Here is a 16547-nt window from a genome sequence, read left to right on the forward strand (position 1 = left end):
ACGGACATTTGTGCTAGTCTATATCTATATCTATACCTACTATTAAAGCAAGGTGATATTCTTGGTTTCGTCCCGCATTAGATGTTTTCTCCGGTAGTTTTGGTCGAAAGTCCGTCCAATTGCGAGGTGGTACTAAATTTTTTGTCCATCCAATTGGTCTGCATCCACATCCTCTCAATGGGCCTGCATGCACGTTTGGGCCTGCAAGCATGTTTAGGTACCTTATATCTGATTTTCACACGTACTCACAATAATAATCCCACCTCGATTGCTTTCGTGAAATCCTACCAATTTATATACCTACGCAAATTGCGTGTAATATTAACAACTAGCCTCTTGGATCAACAAACACAGAACGAGTATCAACAAACACAGAACGAGTCAAGAGAAAAAGAGAAGGAGGCGGCAGACATGACCGGTAGTCCGTCCGGCGCGGGATCTGGCAAAACGATTCGATTTTGCAAATTACCCCCTGCATCTTGTAAGAATTCCACGCGTGCTCCTTTGTTCATCTTATCTTTGTAATAATAAAGCACGGATTGACTTTGTCGGGTTTACTGTCACAATACGCTTTCTTTTCATGTCATAATACGCTTTTACAATTTGTATGGACAAAATCGTAATATAAACGAGGTGGTACTAAAGCATTGATGGACCATGGATTTGCTTCTTCCTCCGTAAATTTCGTCCGTCAAACTCGCCAGCGCACTGGCCCATCACGTACACTCGAGTGGATTCTTGGCCCAATAACAAGCGTGTTCCCATGGGCCACCTCGGCGGACATCCAAGGAAAAGCTAAAAAGAAAAGGCACCGTGTTGCAAGAATTCGAACACGTGACCTCCCTAACCCTGAGATGGAAGTCATGCCATTCCAGCCAGTTGAGTCTGCTAGCGGATGTGAATAAAATAAAGTTATTTCTTAGTTGTAGACTACAGCTAGACGTGGACAGCTGAACATGCAGGTAGCAATAATAAGAATCCTAATTCAACTTAGCTACATGTACAAGTCTGTAGAAAAAGTACCTATGTTTTCAGTTCGTTTCGTACGTACTTCTTACAAGCTACATTGTTTCTCAGCTGCAAAAAAAAGGTCTTCTCTATTGAGCCGTCAGCAACAAGAATGGGCTCTGCTGGAAGTCACGAAAAGGAAGCGCCGAACAATAATACTTCGCTAGGGATCGAGCTTATAACTGCCCGTCCAATATAAGTTGCAACAATCAATTATCATTAGTCCCATATTGCTCCCTTAAACTTATTCACATCAATTTATATACGTTTTACCCAAGATCCATGAGACATGGATGTTGGATTTATTGGGACAGGGGGAGAAAATCTACTAGATTATACGTTGGCTAAATTAAACAGAATTTGTGAGGCGTTTGTGGTGGAATTAAAGGAAGAGAAGAGATAGACCATCGGATTATATGTTGGCTAATTATGATGGGATTCATTAGACACGGGAGAGACTGAGGTGATCCATGATGGAACGAGTGGGGGCTCTCCAATTAAATCTAGACACGCATATTTGAACGAGTGGAGTACATCCCCTGTTCTGTACGAGACGCCTTGAAGGGAGATTGTGGGATTTGTGAGTCCATGGAACAAAGGTTGCAGATTGCCTAGCAGGATATAGTCGTATCGTAGCACGACTGTGTGGTTGGATCTAGAACCTTCATGTATAGAGAAAATCTTACCTCTAAATTATAACCGTGTTACTATGGAATAAAAATCCTATTAAACCCATGAAAAAAGCCAAGTAGTTATGCTTCCCCTTAATATTTATATCCACATCAATGGTCATGTATATTCTACAAGATGTGATTTATCGGCCACATAATTCTTAGCTTTTGTTGCATCATATTTGCCGAACAGTGAATAAAATGACATATCTTCTAGATTAACTCCTTAACAACTTTTGTTCCACTCTATTTATACAATGGAAAATCAATCATCTATAGCGGTGCTATAGTGGTTTTAGCACGCAAAGGTGCATGCATTTCTTTATTTTTACCCGTTGCAACGCACAGGCCTTTTTGCTAGTCCTACTTAAACATACAAGTCGTCAATCAAGCTTCACAAAAAAAACACTCCATGAAACAAAGCATGAGCTAACTCATCACGAAAGTCATTCACGATAGGGAGGGAGCCCGGAGCCCCTCACGCACCGAGGGAGGAGCTCGTCATCTTCACTCTGGAGGAAGGCTCTTTTGGGCCCAAGCCCCGGGAACGCCTCCGATGCTGGCCCTTGCGAGTTGAGGTCGACACCGGCATGGGTAGCAGCACCGCTTGCCGCCAACTGGGAACTTAATCTTTGGGCCTCTAGAAATAATGCAAGCCTGAAACTAAAATACCTAGAAAGGTGAACTGAATTTTTGGGCTGCTAGAAATAATGCAAGCCTGAAACTGAAATACCTAGAAAGGTGAACTGAATCTTTGGGCCTCTAGAAATAATACAAGCCTGAAACTGAAATACCTAGAAAGGTCAACTGAATCTTTGGGCCTCTAAAAAGATTTATTACCTCCTCGAGCAGCATCAAACAATACCATGCGTGCATCACAAATCTATACCGGAGCAGGGCGACCTTCGAAGGCCAGAGGGAGAGAGCGGTCGGAGTAGGGCGGCAGAGGCCGGAAGAAGAGGGCGGCCGGAGGAGAGAGAGGGTGAGCGGCGCTTGCGCGGGCGGCCCTATGGGGAACAGAGAGGAGTCGTGCGAGAGGGGGGAGCGATCTGGTGCGGGCAGAGGAGATTTTTTTAGTTCTCTTTTAGTGGGCCCGAGGATAACTAACCCAATTAGAACATCTCCACCGGGCTAGGTTTTCTACCTGGGTTAGAGCAAACTAGCTCAAACTAACCCCTCCTATTTCGATAATTTGAGGCTATTTCAACCCAAACTACCTCTAACTCACGGATCCAAACAAAGAGGAGTAGTACTATACATGCTACATTATGGACCGTAGCACATTGTTTTCTACGGCCATATCACCACATTGTTTTCTACTGCTGGTTCATTGGGCTATCGTGGTTCGCATTGCTGGTTCACTAGGCTGCCGTGGTTTGCACTCCTCCAACCTGAGTAGTAGTAGTAGTATATACCGCATCATTCTTTGCTCCTTCTTACTACTACGTACTTCACCAACATGTGGGAGAGCCGGCATCCGGGTCGACGTGTCATGCACCAGATTAGAGTGCGAAACGGAAGGGGGAATCACCCCGGTCGGAGCGCCAGTAATCCATGACTATAGTGAGTAGTCATATCACAAGTCTTTCCAGCAGTAACGCGTCGTCAAATCGCACAGGCCGACCTTTCCAGCAGAAAGTTTTAGAATCCGCCACTCGCTCACCCTCCTCGCCTCTCTGTCAAATAGCCTAACCGAAAACTGCCGCACGTACTGCCCGGGAAAAGCCCCGCCCTCAACTTTTAACTACGCGAAAATAGTTCGAGCTTGTTTGTTCTATATAAATACTTAAGGTATGTTTCTTCACCTGTGGTGTTGTTCAATGAATGGAGGGCTAGGGAGCACAAGTGAACAATACTAGTACTACTTTGTAGTAGTAAGTAGGAGTCGTATAGTTAGTCACCTTAAATAGAGAATTTCTTTTCTTTAATGCCACATATACAAATTGAAACGCTTGTTGTGGAGAGAAAAAGATAATCACTCCACTATATATGTACGCAGGGGCCTGGGCACTTGCTTTACTAGGGTTGCTCTCTTCATTCTCTCATCCTCTCTAGATCTAAACAAGATAGCCGTACCGACATTTTCTCTCTTCTCACCGCTGGTCACAGATCCGGATGGATCCTTCGGCCGATGTGTGTAGAGGACTAAAAGGTGCATCGTTCACGCTGTCATCACCGCCGAGGGAGGAAACCCACAGCTGCCGGCGGGGCCCGATCCTCTGCCCGTGCCGTTCTCTCTGACACAACACCGGCTCGGCAGGTCCTCCGACCCTTCTTCCTCCCTGTCGTATTGTGCGCAGATCGGACCTGCCGCCGCCGACATCCCGACGAACCTCAGGTACAAGTTCTTCAGAAGCGGCCTTGCTCTACTGCCCCAGCTCCCAACATGTCTGCATGTGCATGTTTTTCCACTTCCATCAGCTCTTTCAAATCCACCTAAATTTTTAGTATTATTAGAGGTAAAGCTACTTCATGCATTCGAATCTAGGACTTGGTTCAAACAACGTAGAAAGGGGGGAAATCGTAGCATGAATCTAGGACATGATTCAAAGAGGAAATAACAGGGGGAAAGTAGTAGAGAGCGGGTACCCAACCGGTCTGTTGGTTGAAAAGGGAAATAATGGGAAAACTCAGTACAAACTGGATAAGGAATAGATCTATTATTGGTTTAAAAATGGATAGAAAGTGGTGGCTGGTGGACAAGTCAACAGAGTATGTCCAGGATTAGATTTGCTGCCCTCACATAGTTAAAGGTCTCCAGGATTAGATTTGCTGCCCTCACATAGTAAAAGGTCTCCAGGATTATATTTGCTGGCCTCACATAGGAAAAGTTCTCCAGGATTAGATTTGCTGCCCTCACAGATAATGAACAAACTCGGCATCACCACTTTATGCCTCTTTGTAGGTACATTGTGTTGATGCGTCCACTGTCGCATGTCCTTATACCAACCTTTTGTTGTTGTTAATGTAAGGACGCATGTAAAATGAAGCGATCACACTGTTACCTTAAGGACATCTCTAACCAGTGTTATTGTTAATCTAATTCCTCAAGTGATATGATGCAATTAAACTGTGTTAACAAATGGTACTCCTGCTATTTTCCCAAGTATGATAAGTAAGTTGCTTCTTTACTCTGCTGAGTGACCTGGTGTCCCCATGGTCCCATCCCCTTAAACCAACTCTTTAGCTGCTATTGATTTACTGTATCTGGTAAACAAGCAATGCCACCATTAAAGTAATCCCTTATTTGATGAATGTCATAGTTGATCGTAATGCTTCCGGTAACATGAAGTATTGTTGACGTTTTAAAATTTCTATTGTTCTTGTGTGATTGCCATGAACATAATTAACATGCTTCTTTTCATTTCGTGTATGTTTCGTATATTCTTATTGACAAACAACTGTTTACTTTCTATCTTTTTGTGCAGATAGGAATATCCATTTCACCTGTTGCTATTGTGACCTTTTGGGGAACTGCACAAAACACTTTCTTTTGGAATGAGTGTCTTGTGCCGTTCAACTAAAATGTCACGTGGGTAACATCTCTGAATTTTGGTGGAACTGCACAAAGTGGTGATTGGAGTTTCCAAAATCTCCATCAAATTCGGCTGGTAATCTCATACAACCTTTTTGTTAGCTTTTGCAAGATGAGCCATCACTGTCACCACAATGGCACTTTATTTTAGTGGAGCTGCACAAAACGATAAGCAAATTATAGTTGCACCTTACATGAGCAGGACAACCAACCTCAAAGTTGCTGAATTTTAGTGCAACTACTAAAGAAGAACCTCCCAGCTCACGAGAGCAAGTACTTCTTGCTAGTTGAATGATGCAATCTTTGCTTCATTTCAGGTGAACTGCAGAAAAAGGTGCATCAATTGAATCATGGAACTCCAGGCTGGCCTCATCCGAGTGGAGTTGCAGGTTCACCCCATCGAGTCGTCGCGGTATAGGGCCCCTCACACTGGTTGCTTCAACTAGTGCCACTATTATAGTAATAGTGCTCTTTCTATCTGTGCAAACAGGAATAATCTACTACAGATGTTGTGATGGTCAAGAGCATTCGCCAAGTTCTTGGGTTGTATGACACAGCTAGCCAAGATGGATTTAATCCCGATATTAACTTTATCAACAGGCTCTAATGGGTTGGTTCTGAATCTTGCAAGCTGGGAATCAATGAGATGTGTAGGCATCTTTGTTGTACTTATTATTTGAATCTTATTTGTTGGTTCTGAATCTTGGAAGCTGGGAATCAATGAGATGTGTTGGCATCTTCGCTGTACTTATTACTTGAATCTTATTTGTTGGTTCTAAAACTTGCAAGCTAGGAAACATAGCATGATGATGCAGAGCACAACAATCATAACAAACTGTTCAAACTAGGTAGTATTTTTTGTATGGAAGTGCGGCAAATGTGCTGATCATGTGCACCCTTAGAATATTAATTCTAATTGTTGTGCAATGTTGGTCTTGTGGCACTGATAGAACGAGCCAATGCATTGCTTGTTTTAAGAATACATTTTAATGAAAGCTAATTAAATTTAAGTAAAGTGACCACTAACACTTGTTATTACAGTACCAATACAGACCCACTCGTGAACCGACGTGTGTGGCCGTAATAGGTTACTTAATGGAGGCGTTTGAATGCGCCGAGGGTGCATATTCTGCCAGGCGTGCAACAGGCGAAGGAGGGGTAGTAACTATTGTCGCCTATACACACTCAGTTTACTAGTGAATCCAGTTCCCCAAGAGCTGAAAAACGAACTGTTGCTTCTTCCTACTCACTCGTTCACTTGAAGAGACTCCAATGGCGATCCGAGGGGTGAGCCTCCTAGATATGGACTTCAGCAAGGAGTTCACCTTTGAGTTCTCCGTTCAGTCCCATGGTGGCACCAAGTTGAATTTGATGTACACCAATGATCTGGACTCGGTGAAGCTCTGCCTCGCCGAGTTCAAGCACTACCTACAGGATGAGAAACCACAAGGTCGCAGGACTAGACCTTGTGCCCATCCATTCGTCTCCTGACAGGGACCAGTGGATCGCGGTCGCCCAGGTATGCGTGCGGGATGAGGTTCTTGTCTACCACTGCTGTAGGGCCATCAGAGGTTCTAGAGCATTCGCCCATTTCATTGGCAACACCGACTGCACCTTTGCTACGGTGGAGAGAAGGAAGAACGCGACGATTTGGCCATCTGGTGCAGCAAGCTTGTTGACATGCAGAAGCAATACAAGACCATCGGCAACGGGTAGGAGAAGGACTCCGTGGTTGACCTCGCCGAGACCATCATCAACCCCTGCTAGGCCAACATGAAAGAAGACAATGATACCAAGGAGCTCCACCGGCCACCCTCCATCCGAACAAGTCAACCCTCGTACTCCCCTCCGCCCGCGTCTTCCCCTGCTCCGGTTTGTTCGGTCCACGGTGTCGATGTCGTCCACCACCTTGGTGCTGTCGCCATGGTGCCACCGTCTGTCGTTCCCAACATGGTCAGCAAAATAAGAGGAATCGGGAGACAACTGTTCGCCGAGAGGCTGACAGTCCTGGGCCCACAAGATCCATGGCCTAGGTTTTGTTGTTTAACATGGGCAGCCCATGAGGACGGGCCGTCGACCCGTTGGCTGGGCAACTGAGGTTGCTGCCAGCCCACCCGAGTTCAAGTCCCGGCTTGGACGTGTCGTGCTCGCGGAGTTTCTCCTATAAAAAAATGCCAACGAGGGTTACCCCTTGGGTTGGTCTAATTTTTTTTAACACGCGAAACCCACGACATGTTTCAACATTTTTTGGATCAAGCGGCCTCTGGGCCTCCCAACCTAGCTTGTCTATAACATCAGCAGCCCAAGTTATGTTTGTTTTTTCAGGACAACGCACAGCTCAGTTCTTTTTTTCTATAAGAATGCAAAACTGAACCTATATTTTCCCTTCAGTAATACATATACAAACATATATATATATATATCTTATTTTATTACATATATATATATATATATATACTGAGAGAGAGAGAGAGAAAGAACATAAGGTTCCATTAAACATGTCGTTCGTCCAACCATTTTATAGACCTTCCCACTTTCTTTATTTTTTGTTTTCATTAATCCTATATCTAAATTTTCTTCCTCTTTCTTTTTCGATGTAAACTGAGTTTTCTCTCGGTACATTTCCCTAGAACCAACTCAACTGTCCCACGTCTAGCCTAAAAAATAATAATACCCCACGTCCTATTAACTCATCAAATTAAAATGATATTTTATTTCATAAATTGAAAGTTCTTACAAAATAATAATAATAATTGTTTATATATAACTTGGCAAGTTAACTCCTAGTGATTGCGTACATAAGCTTGCAAAGATTTTACTGACCAATGCAGTAATAGACATGCAATCATGTGTTTATGTTTTTATAACATTTCTCCGTCCAACCCAACATGATATTTTCATCCAGCCCAGCAAGTCATGGATTTCGAGAAAAATGCAAATGGGCTTTAAATTCTACCATATATATAAACGGGCTGCATAGATGCTACATCATTGTATCACCTAGCCCACCAAATGGACTAAAAAACAAATGGACTGGCTAACATGTGGGCCAGTAGGTCGAAGCATAAGAAAGGCATTGGATTTACATCCAACGGCCCGCACCGCCTGCTCCAGCGTTCGGCGTCCAGTGGCATTGTTTTGTGCGCCTCGCAGCGAAACGCTACCCCGCCGACGGCCAGGCCATCCCTCCACTCCGCACCTCCTGTTATTCTCTGCCGAGTGTAGGCCCACCCCGCACCTGAACCAGTCAAGTTTCCCACTCCTCTCCATCTACGACTCCACTACCACGCCTCCCCATCTCCAGGTCGTTCCAGTCTGGGGCCGCGTCGTCGTCCACCGCCTCGCTGCGCTCGGCATGGCATGGTCAACAAACGAGAGTCATCGGAAGAGGACTGTACGTGAGAGCCTGACAGCTGGGACCCACGAGGTCCGTGGTCGCACGCAAGGAAAATTCCTCCTTATTAAGCTGTTTCCTTCCCCTGACAGCTGGGACCCACCGGCTGTATCTTCGCACGAAAGGAAGTGCCTCCTTGTTATGTGAAAAAACTATTTCTCCCGATGACAGCTGGGACCCGGCAGATTTGGTGGCTGACTTGTGGGCCTACTAAGCAGACGTGTATGCAGGGCTTTGTCAACTTAATCAACAAATGATTCTAGCAGCTGGACCGTTGGATGTTAATCCAACAGCCGTGCTTCTTCTTCAACATCTGTTCTTGCTCCTGTCTCCCATGGGTGGCAGTGCTGCCGCGCACCCGAACCAGTCAAGTTTCCCACTCCTCTCCATCTGTGATTCCACTGCCGCGTCTTCCCCATCTCCGGGTCATTCCAGTCTGTGGCCTCTCCGTCATCCACCAGCCTTGATGCGCTCGGTGCGGTGTGGTCAACATGGTCGACAAACGAGAGTCATCGAAAGCCTCACACCGCAGCCGAACTAGTCAACCCTCGTACTCCTCTCCGCGCGGGCTTCCACTTCCGCGTCTTCCCGGCTCCGTGTCGTCCCCTTACTAGGCCTCACTGTCGTCCACCGTCCTGGTGCTCTCCGCATGGTGTGGTCAACGTGGTTAAGGAACAACTTCCATCGAAAGAGTACTGTACGTGGAGAGGCTGACAGCTGGGTCCACGGCGGCTACAAGGAAGTGCCTCCTTATTATGCGCAAAATAATTATTCCTCCAGCTGACAGCAGAGACCCGCTAGATGGGCCACCCTATTTTGTGAAAAAAACGTTTCCCCCCTGACAACAGGGACCCATTGGACGGGCCACCGTATTTTGCAAAAAAAATATTCCCCCTGCTGTCAGCTCGGATCCACCGGAAGTGCCTCCTTATTACGCACAAAACAATGAATACTCCCCCTACTAGCTGGGACCCACCTTGGTGGGAGGCTGACTTGTGGGCCCACTAAGTTGACGGGGACGGAGAGCTTTGTCAACTTAGTCAATATGAATGATCCTAGCTCCAGTGACCGTACGATGTCCATCCAACGGTTGTAGTGCTTCTTCAACCTCTGGTCTTCTTGCTCCAGCCGCCCAAAGCAGCGCTGGTCGTGTCGCATGCTCCTGCCTCCCATGGCCGGCTGTGCTGCCGCGGAGGCCTCACCGCCGCCTACCACTCCCACTGCTGGCCAAGCACTGTAGTGACGACAGCCTCACACCGCAGCCGAACCAGTGAACCCTCGTACTCCTCTCCACGCAGGCTTCCACTACCGCGTCTTCCCTGGCTCGGCGTCGTCCCCTTCCTAGGCCTCGCCGTCGTCCACCGCCCTGGTGCTCTCCGTGCGGCGTGGTCAACCTGGTCAAGGAACGACTTCTATCGGAAGAGTACTGTACGTGGAGAGGCTGACAGCTGGGTCCACGGCGGCCGCAAGGAAGTGTCTCCTTATTACGCGCAAAATAATTATTCCTCCACCTGACAGTAGGGACCCACCGGACGGGCCACCGTATTTCGTGAAAAAAACATTTTCCCCCTAACTGCTGGGACCCACCAGCTACATCTTCGCACGCAAGGAAGTGCGTCCGGGCAAAAAAGTGATTCGCCCCCTGACTGCTGGGACACACCAGCTACATCTTCGCACGCAAGGAAGTGCCTGACAGTCGGGACCCACCTGGTCGAAGCGTACGTAGCGTTGTCATTCTAGTCGCGAAGGTGTACGTACATACTGGTCGATGTAGAGGCGCGCACGTGTCGTAGTAGAGGCGCGCACGTAGCATGTACACGTACGTACAGCGGCCAATGTGCAAGAAAGAAAATACCGCCACATACTTACATATGGGCGGGGTCTCGAACGCCTACTCGCGCATACATACGGCCAGGGCTCATGTACATGGCTGGGTCAGAACGGAGAAACTGCCTCGTCGTCGTGTTAATGGGGAGGCAACGGAATACGGCATGTTCATCGGGAGGCAATGGAATGCATCGTGTTCATTGGGAGGCAACGGAACATGTGGGAGCCAACCGTCTTGGACGGAACAGCCGATGGAAACGAGGCCTGGCGTACCAAAGAATGGAGGAAACGGCCTTGTATTCGACCAGCCACGTCCGAAATGGGATCCTGTTCATCGGGAGGGGTCTGGCGTACCGCAAAACAGAGAAAATGGACTTGTGTTGGACCTCCTACGATCGAAACGGGGTCCTGTTGATCGGGAGGGGTGTGTCGTCCCACAAAACAAAGGAAACGGACTTGTGTTGGAGCGCTACGGTCGAAACGGGGGTCCTGTTCATCGGGAGGGGTGTGGCGTACCATAAAACGGGACTCCACGGGATACTGTTCATCTCCACCGTCGACCTTCTCCAGCCTCCATGGGCAACTGTTCATCCACTGTCAACCTCCTCCAGCCTCCACCTGCGACTGTTCATCCAAGGGCTCCTGTTCATCCAACCTCCACCGCGCGCTACTCGATGGGCTCCTATTCAACCACCCCTCTCCATGGGCTCCTGTTCAACCACCCCTCCACGGGCTATTGTTCATCCACCTCTTCACCATCTACTGTTCATCCAGCCCTCCACGGGGTCATCCTGTTCATCCAGCCCTCCATGGGGTCCTGTTCATCCAGCCCCAACCGGCTCGATCGATCGGGGTCCTGTTCATCCAGAGGCAACACCACGGGGGTCCTGTTCATCCACCCCACCAGGAACTGTTCATCCCCCCCCCTCACTGTTCATCCTGAGGCAGCATCGATCGGCTTCAATTAGCAGCAGTAGCGAAGGAATCGCTCAATCGGGTTCAGTTAACAGCCATCGATCGATCGCTCGGGTTCAGTAACGCGTAGCCTGCAGTGTAATCGCTCGGGTTCAGTTAGATCCCAACTCCTCGCTCGAGTTCAGTTAGAGCCCAACACCTCTCACACACACGCGTACGTGTACGAGAGAAACGCGCATCGCTCGGCTTCGACCACTCACCGTAACCGGGAACACCTCAATATTTTCATCGCCCTTGCTTCTACCACGGTTTTTCCGTCATGGACGGCCCGAAGAATGTCATGCAGCTGTGTTTCCGGCCCGCCCAAGACAAGAAGCCCATTTTCTATCATGATTTTTTGTCATAGAAGTAGGAGCCCACCACATCTATGATGATACCGGGTTTTGTCACAATTATCGTCATAGAAGTGTCATAAGTATGACAGAAGAAAAAAAATTGTTCGGCCCAAAACGTCACGGATGTGTCTTTTTTTTGTAGTTTAACATTGCGGTTTTTCAAAATATGCAGCTAAAAATCACTAGCACTATCTAATTTTCGCAACTAAAATTCAATAATTAAGCATAGATTTCATTCATAAATTAAGCAGTCGTGCTTAATTTATACAAACAGTTCAACTCGACAGCTGAACCAACCAAACTCTTCCCCAATTCTTGCCAACCACATACTGAAAAGCTAGTTCAACTATATATACTAGCTAATTTTAAGTACGTTGTACAGTTCCACCACATCTATATTCAGATGAACTGAAGAAAATAGCCCCTAAATACTACTATGGAGGGGCTTTGTACTACTTCTGGCAGCCTCTCCTCTGCCGAGCACACTCAGTAAGAGGCAGAGGAGGAGGGGCCTACCAACGAGTTGGATAACTGCAATTCGGTGCCTGCCGCTGCTGCAACTTCAGCGACGCTCACCTCGAACGCCCTCTACCGCTCCAGACGACCCCTTTCGAAGAGGTGGTTGTCCTTGTAGATCTCCTGATTCCTCGCCTCTGAGGTGGCGTGTGCCGCGGCCACGGCGGCAGTAAGGCTCTTTGCTTGCTCGACGAGGTGCTCCTCCTCCTCCCGCAGGAACTCGATGTAGTGCGCATGGTCACTGACGCACATGCCGGGATCCACCTCCGCCTGCCGCCTTCGGGCGGCGGTGGCGGAGCAGGTGATAACCCCGGCGGTCGATGGTGGGCTGGTGGCCACGATGGCCGACAATGGGGTGGCGGCTACGACCACCACCCCCCGCCTTCGGGCCACGATGGCGGAGCGGGTGATGGCCACGGTAGCGGTAGTGGTGTGGCGGCCACGACAGCCCCCTCCCGCCTTCGGGCCGCAACGGCGGAGCGGACGATGGCCCTGGCTTTCGATGGTGGTGTGGCAACAACAGCGGACGGCAACAGCTACCGTCGGGCACCGGCGGTGGAGCATGTGGTGGGTGTTCCGTGCAAACCCAACCGGGACGCCACGCGCTCTACACTAAGCCGGGGACTATGCCGCCGCCACGGTGTAGCCTCCCACCTGGAGTTGTCGCCTGATGACGGCGGAGTGGCTGAGCAACCATGACGGACTGGTGCCATTGGCGATTGTGGGAGTAGCAGACGAGATAAGATACAGGGAGGCAGGGGAAAATGTGACGCAGGACTCGCCGGCCGTGAGGGTTTTTATAGCAGGCCGGTAAGCATTGGGATTTTGGGGGATTTTGCCTAGTTGGGCGAGAAGCTTGCGCGGGAACCTGCGAGGTTGCACAGGAACGGGCTCACCGACGATTCATTGGCACCACCGTTTGGCCAAAAGAACACTCCTGCACGCTGCGCAAGCCTGCATTGTAAGCCGTCTATGGCAGCGGGGTGACAAGACGTGCGATAGGAGGACGAAAGGCCACGTACACATAAGGTTAATAAAAAACGTTTGCGATTGAATTACCTACTATACACCCATCCTAGTTTATAAGTAGTATTTAACTAATAAAATATGAATGCATGTCACCAAAGATTATATAGTTGGATTCATATTTGAACATAGTTTCCAATTATATAATTTTTATAACATGCATTAAATTTTGTTGGTTAAATTTGAGGGCAACGTATGGCACATAATATAAAGGGGACTATAGACCAAGACGGAGGTAGTAGCACACGGCCGCTCTCTCCGCAGCGACGCAAGTGTCGGCCGGCTTGTAGGCGACCATTTCCTGCGTGTTCAACTGCTCTATTCATGTGGTTGCGTGCGGTTGAGGCGGCCGCGGCATGCTCTACTCGCGTCCCGCCGCGTACGCTCTGCTCACGCGTTCCTCCGGGTGCCCTGCCCTCATCCCTCCATGCATGCATCCAGTGTTTGGGGCCAGCGCACGATCACGCATGTTTGTGTGCATGCGGTTGCGCCGGGCGCGGCTCGACAATGCAGTCACCCGCTGCAAAAACTGCCATGCGGACACGCCAAGAATCCAGGCCGCCCGGGACCCATTTATTCCTGCGACCATTTACCTTCATCTCTCACGTCACATAAAACAATAAGCACCTCCACGACGACACATACAGAGAGGACATCCAGAGGTTCCAATGGCGATCCCCGTGGCTCCAATGGCGCTCCCAGCGGCCGACAACGACAACGGCGGGCAGTTCACCATGCATCACGTAGTTAACACCCACGTGAGGGGGAAGGCCAGCTCGGTGGTGTATACGAACGACCCAGTGTCGATGGAGAGCTCCATCCAAACTATGGAGTAGTTCATTGCCGAGGACAAGTACCAAGTGGTTGGCTTCTACCTCGAGTACACCATCGGTCGTGCCGGGCATGATCAGAAGGTTGTCATCGCCCAGTTGTGCGTGTGACATGACGTCCTCGTCTACCACTACCACCTGGCCACAAGGCCTTGCGAGCATTTCTCCAGGTCTATCAACAGTTACGGCTACAATTTTGCTACGGTGGACACCACCAACGATCAAAAAGCGCTCAAGGTTTCGGGCTTGAAATGTCGGAATCTTGTCAACATCCAGGACAACTACAAGGTCCGGGCAGTGCCAAGAACAAACAGAACTCCCTGGTTGACCTCGCCTCGGCCATTATCGACCCCTACTACATGAAGATGAAGGATGAGAGCAAGATGGACAAGGACACTTGGCACAGTGTTTGCCATGAGAGACTGGATGAAGAACACGTCAAGTACGTGGCCAATGACGCGTACACAAGCTATGAGATGTACAGGCGATTGTTGACATGAGGAAGTGTCTTTTCATGCCCCAGTCGAGGGATCGAGCCACAGAGCAGTGGCGGGAGCATCACAAGAAGTAGATGACTAGATGATCGTCTCTCCTACTTTATAATGCATGCAATTGTTTATTGAGGTGTGTGTGAATGATCTGTATAGTCACTTATGTAATTGGATGTTTATTTCAGTTATATACATACATGTTATTTTTCTGTAGATAGAACACATCACACGGCTTATTAGCAGCAATCGGTTGTGTTATTATTGGTCTTTGCACACATTCCTGATCACGGACCTGTTTGCCGTGTATCACACACATATTGTTCAGCTGAACCGTTTCCATTGTGTTGCGCAATAAAGGCTGCAAAGAGGGATCTATAGCATTAAGGTCTATCGAGGTCTTTGTTTTGTAATTTTTGACATTTCTTGTTTTTTAAACACATGTTGATTGACTTGAAGAAGGTCTATCTCATTACTTTTTGATAATTACTTATATGCAAGCAACTAGTTTGCATTTTTCGAAGTTTTTTGTACGAACAGAATCACACACAAACATACTATAGTAACCATCTGTGTTATAATTTCTCGTCGTAAACAGTTCATCCGAGTGGGCTGTTTCCTGCGTATCACACACATCTGGTTTACACGAATCGTTTGTGTTCTTTTGGCTGATCACAAATGCCGCATATTACACACATCTTTGTAAGATGAACCATTTCCATTCTCTTGCATAATCGAAAACAGTTTGTCCGAGTGAACTGTATGTTGTATATCACACACACCTTGATCTGGCTGACCGTTTCTGTTGCATTCCCTAATAGCACACAGTTCGTCGGAGCGAACTGTATGATGTATATTGCACACACATTGATATGGCTGCCCATTTCTGTTGTTCTTCCCCATTGCAAACAGTTCTGCTGGATCAACCATACTCCCAGCATCGTACACGCAAGTAAAATCTGAACCTGTTTGATGTGTCCGGCAACGCAAATGTTTTACACCTTTTTGACGGGGTTTTTACACCACCGTTTACGATTATTGCATCGCACACAGTTTTGTCGAAGGGTCTCTGATCGTAGTGTCGCGTTAGCAGCATCCTACAGTAGTGTATGTTGTTGGAAACTTGTTGTTGGATATGTGTTGGTATGCTTGTGTATATATATCTTCAAATGTGTGTATATATATATGTGAAATTCTATGAAATTGAATGAATTTAAGAAAGAAACAGAAAAAGGGCTATATAGGCTCTTTGCCGTCGTCTGGGAGACGGCAAAGAGCGTTGCCATCAGCCAGTAGTTGACAAAAGTGCCACATGGTAGCTACCTGTGCAAACTGGGGGGCACTAGGCAGGCCTATATGGTTGCTTTGTCATCTGCTGGCAGACAACAAAGCACACCATTAACCCCTTAACGGACCTAAGCTGCCACGTGTGCTGTCCAGGCCCTTTGCCGTCTGTTGGCAGACGACAAAGGCCTTTGCATCTTTGTCGTCTGCCAGCTGATGTCTACTACGCGACCTTCTTCTTGTAGACTTGTGTTAGGCCTTCAAGCGTAGAGTTTTGTAGGAGAGTAGCAAATTTCCCTGAAGTGGATGACCTAAAGTTTATCAATCCATGGGAGGCGTAGGATGAAGATGGTCTCTCTCAAACAACACTGCAACCAAATAACAAAGAGTCTCTTGTGTCCCCAACACACCCAATACAATGGTAAATTGTATTGGTGCACTTGTTCGGCGAAGAGATGGTGATACAAGTGCAATATGCATGGTAGATATAGGTTTTTGTAATCTGAAAATATAAAAACAACAAGGTAACTAGTAACAAAAGTGAGCGAAAATGGGATTACAATGCTTATAAACAAGGCCTAGGGTTCATACTTTCACTAGTGCAAGTTCTCTCAAAAATGAAAACATAATTGGATCATATAACAATTCCTCAATGTGC

The sequence above is a fragment of the Triticum aestivum genome, chromosome 2B (assembly GCF_018294505.1).
Source record: "Triticum aestivum cultivar Chinese Spring chromosome 2B, IWGSC CS RefSeq v2.1, whole genome shotgun sequence".
NCBI lineage: Eukaryota > Viridiplantae > Streptophyta > Magnoliopsida > Poales > Poaceae > Triticum > Triticum aestivum.